Source organism: Arachis hypogaea, chromosome 17 (genome assembly GCF_003086295.3).
Source record: "Arachis hypogaea cultivar Tifrunner chromosome 17, arahy.Tifrunner.gnm2.J5K5, whole genome shotgun sequence".
Classification (NCBI taxonomy): domain Eukaryota; kingdom Viridiplantae; phylum Streptophyta; class Magnoliopsida; order Fabales; family Fabaceae; genus Arachis; species Arachis hypogaea.
Genome location: NC_092052.1, coordinates 38,188,926 through 38,193,750, shown reverse-complemented (window position 1 = coordinate 38,193,750; position 4,825 = coordinate 38,188,926). Strand labels below are relative to the sequence as shown.

The window sequence follows — 4,825 nt, the reverse complement described above, 5'->3', positions numbered from 1 at the left end:
AAGGTTTAGACTTTCCGGACTCTCATGAATGCCGCCATCTATCTAGCTTATACCACGAAGATTCTGATTAAGAGATCTAAGAGATACTCATTCAATCTAAGGTAGAACGGAAGTGGTTGTCAGGCACGCGTTGATAGGGAATGATGATGATTGTCACGTTCATCACATTCAGGTTGAAGTGCAAATGAATATCTTAGAAGCAGAATAAGATGAATTGAATAGAAAAACAGTAGTACTTTGCATTAATCTTTGAGGAACAGCATGGCTCCACACCTTAATATATGGAGTGTAGAAACTCTACCGTTTGAAAATACATAAGTGAAAGGTCCAGGCATGGCCGAATGGCCAGCCCTCAAACGTAATCTAAGATAGCATACAACTGATCAAAGATATCTAATACAATAGTAAAAAGTCCTATTTATACTAAACTAGTTACTAGGGTTTACAGAAGTAAGTAATTGATGCATAAATCCACTTCCGGGGCCCACTTGGTGTGTGCTTGGGCTGAGCTTGAAGTCTACACGTGGAGAGGTCATTCTTGGAGTTGAACGCCAGCTTTTGTGCCAGTTTGGGCGTTGAACTCCACTTTGCAACTTGTTTCTGGCGCTGGACGCCAGAATTGGGTAGAGAGCTGGCATTGAACGCCAGTTTACATCGTCTAAACTTGGGCAAAGTATGGACTATTATATATTTCTGGAAAGCCCTGGATGTCTACTTTTTAACGCAATTGGAAGCGCGCCATTGCGAGTTCTGTAGCTCTAGAAAATCCATTTTGAGTGCAGGGAGGTCAGAATCCAACAGCATCAGCAGTCCTTCTTCAACCTCTGAATCTGATTTTTGCTCAAGTCCCTCAATTTCAGCCAAAAAATACCTGAAATTATAGAAAAACACACAAACTCATAGTAAAGTCTAGAAATGTGAATTTAACATAAAAACTAATGAAAACATCCCTAAAAGTAACTAGATTCTACTAAAAATATACTAAAAACAATGCCAAAAAGCGTATAAATTATCCGCTCATCACAACACCAAACTTAAATTGTTGCTTGTCCCCAAGCAACTGAAAATCAAATAGGATAAAAAGAAGAGAATATAATATAAATTCCAAACTATCAATGAAACATAGCTCCAATCAGATGAGCGGGACTTGTAGCTTTTTGCCTCCTGAATAGTTTTGGCATCTCACTTTATTCATTGAGGTTCAGAATGATTGGCATCTATAGGAACTCAGAGTTCAGATAGTGTTATTGACTCTCCTAGTTCAGTATGATGATTCTTGAACACAGCTATTTTATGAGTCTTGGCCGTGGCCCTAAGCACTTTGTTTTCCAGTATTACCACCGGATACATAAATGCCACAGACACATAATTGGGTGAACCTTTTCAGATTGTGACTCAGCTTTGCTATCTCTAATGAGATTTTAGCAGCTTGCACTCCAAAGATTCCCAGTTTCTCTATTACAGAGAGGGGCATGAGGTTTATTCCTGAACCAAGGTCACACAGAGCCTTAAAGATCATGGTGCCTATGGTACAAGGTATTAAGAAATTTCCAAGATCCTGTTTCTTCTGAGGCAATGTCAGTTGATCCAGATCACTTAGTTCATTGGTGAACAAGGGAGGTTCATCTTCCCAAGTTTCAATGCCAAATAATTTGGCATTCAGCTTCATGATTGCACCAAGGAACTTGGCAGCTTGCTCTTCAGTAACATCCTCATTCTCTTCAGAAGAGGAATACTCATCAGAGCTCATGAATGGCGTAAGGAGGTTCAATGGAATCTCTATGGTCTCTAGATGAGTCTCTGATTCCTTTGGTTCCTCAGAGGGAAGCTCCTTATTGATCACTGGACGTCCCAGGAGGTCTTCCTCCTTGAGATTCACGTCCTCTCCTTCCCTTACAGGTTCGGCCATGGTGATCAATTCAATGGCCTTGCACTCTCCTTTTGGATTCTCTTCTGTATTGCTTGGGAGAGTACTAGGAGGGATTTCAGTGATCCTTTTACTCAGCTGGCCCACTTGTGCTTCCAAATTTCTAATGGAAGACCTTGTTTCATTCATGAAACTTACAGTGGCCTTGGACAGATCAGAGACTAAGTTTGCTAAATTAGAGGTATTTTGTTCAGAGTTCTCTGTCTGTTGCTGAGTGGATGATGGAAAAGGTTTATTATTGTTAAACCTGTTTCTTCCACCATTATTAAAGCCTTGTTGAGGCTTTTGCTGATCCTTCCATGAGAGATTTGGATGATTTTTCCATGATGGATTATAGGTGTTTCCATAAGGTTCACCTAAGTAATTTACCTCTGCTATTGCAGGGTTCTCAGGATCATAAGCTTCTTCTTCAGAAGATGCCTCTTGAGTACTGTTGGATGCAGCTTGCATTCCATTCAGACTCTGAGAAATCATATTGACTTGCTGAGTCAATATTTTATTCTGAGCCAGTATGGCATTCAGAGTATCAATTTCAAGAACTCCCTTCTTCATAGGTGTCCCATTACTCACAGGATTCCTCTCAGAAGTGTACATGAACTGGTTATTAGCAACCATGTCAATGAGTTCTTGGGCTTCTGCAGGCGTTTTCTTTAGGTGAATGGATCCACCTGCAGAAGTATCCAATGACATCTTATATAACTCAGACAGACCATCATAGAATATATCCAGGATGGTCCATTCTGAAAGCATGTCAGAAGGACACTTTTTGGTCAGTCCTTTGTATCTCTCCCAAGCTTCATAGAGGGATTCACCTTCTTTCTGTCTGAAGGTTTGAACATCCACTCTAAGCTTGCTCAGCTTTTGAGGAGGAAAGAACTTGGCTAAGAAAGCCGTGACCAGCTTATCCCAAGAGTTCAGGCTGTCTTTGGGTTGAGAGTCCAACCACACTCTAGCTCTGTCTCTTACAGCAAAAGGGAAAAGCATGAGCCTGTAGACTTCAGGATCTACTCCATTAGTCTTAACAGTATCACAGATCTGCAAGAATTCAGTTAAGAACTGAAAAGGATCTTCAGATGGAAGTCCATGAAACTTGCAGTTCTGCTGCATCAGAGAAACTAGCTGAGGTTTCAGCTCAAAGTTGTTTGCTCCAATGGCAGGAATGGAGATGCTTCTTCCATGTAAATTGGAATTTGGTGCAGTAAAGTCACCAAGCATTCTCCTTGCATTATTGTTGTTGGGTTCGGCTGCCATCTCCTTTACTTGTTCGAAATTTTCAATAAGGTTGTCTCTGGATTGTTGTAATTTAGCTTCTCTTAGTTTTCTCTTCAGAGTCCTTTTAGGTTCTGGATCAGCTTCAACAAGAATGCCTTTTTCCTTGTTCCTGATCATAAGAAAGAGAAGAGAACAAGAAAAGAAGAGGAATCCTCTATGTCACAGTAAAGAGGTTCCTTATTGTTAGTAGAAGAAGAAAAGGAATAGGGGTGAAGAAGAATGAAGAATCCAAACACAAAGGTAAGGATAGGAGCAGTGATTTGAGATGAGGAGATGTTAGTAGATGAATAAATAAATGGAATAAGATGAGGGAGGGAGAATTTCGAAAATAATTTTAAAAAAAAAGGGTTAGTGATTTTCGAAAATAGTTTTTGAAAAAGGTTAGTGGTTTTCGAAAATTAAAATAAAAAATGAAAATAATTAGTTAATTAAAAAGAAATTTTGAAAAAGAGAGAAGATATTTTCGAAAATTAGAGAGAGAGAGAGAGTTAGTTAGGTAGTTTTGAAAAAGATAAGAAACAAACAAAAAGTTAGTTAGTTAGTTGAAACAAATTTGAAAATCAATTTTGAAAAGATAAGAAGATAAGAAGTTAGAAAAGATATTTTAAAATCAAATTTTGAAAAAGATAAGAAGATATTTTTGAAAAGATATGATTGAAATTAGTTTTGAAAAAGATTTGATTTTTTTAAAATCACAATTAATGACTTGATTCATAAGAAATCACAAGATATGATTCTAGAACTTAAAGTTTGAATCTTTCTTAACAAGTAAGTAACAAACTTGAAATTTTTGAATCAAAATATTAATTGATGATGTTATTTTCGAAAATTATGTGATAAAGATAAGAAAAAGATTTTTGAAAAATATTTTTAGAATTTTCGAAAATAACTAAGAAAAATGAAAAAGATTTGATTTTTGAAAAATATTTTGAAAAGGATAAGATTTTTAAATTGAAAATTTGATTTGACTCGTAAAAACAATTGGATTTTTAAAATTTTTTGAAAAAGTCAACTCAAATTTTCGAATTTGATGAGAGAAAAGAGGGAAAGATATTTTTTTTATTTTTTTGAATTTTTAATGATGAGAGAGAAAAATTAAAACATCATTTTCATGTTTTTCTCTTTTATTTTTGAATCAAAACAAGGAATGCATGCAAGAACACTATGAATGTCAAGATGAACACCAAGAACACTTTGAATGTCAAGATGAACACCAAGGACTTATTTTTGAAAACTTTATATGCAAAGAAAACATGCAAGACACCAAACTTAGAAATCTTTCATGTTTAGACACTATGAATGCAAAAATGCACATGTAAAACAAGAAAACACACAAAACAAGAAAACATCAAGATCAAACAAGAAGACTTATCAAGAACAACTTGAAGATCATGAAGAACACTATGAATGCATGAATTTTTTTTTTCGAAAAATGTAAGATGAATATGCAATTGACACCAAACTTTAAATCTGACTCAAAACTCAAACAAGAAATACAAAATATTTTTGATTTTTATGATTTTATGATTTTTTTGTATTTTCTTTTAATTTTTTTGAAAATCATTTTAAAAAAGAAAAATAAGGATTCCAAAATTTTTAATATGAATTCCAGGAATCTTATGCTCT

General features: G+C 35.6%; 1 non-coding gene across 1 annotated transcript; it reads left to right on the top strand.

Annotated features, from left to right (window-relative positions):
* Nucleotides 1-2,671: 2,671 nt before the first annotated feature.
* On the top strand, nt 2,672-2,779 carry LOC112768539 (small nucleolar RNA R71). Its single transcript, XR_003185953.1, has one exon. It is a non-coding gene; the product is annotated as a small nucleolar RNA R71 (small nucleolar RNA).
* The last annotated feature ends 2,046 nt before the right edge of the window (nt 2,780-4,825 follow it).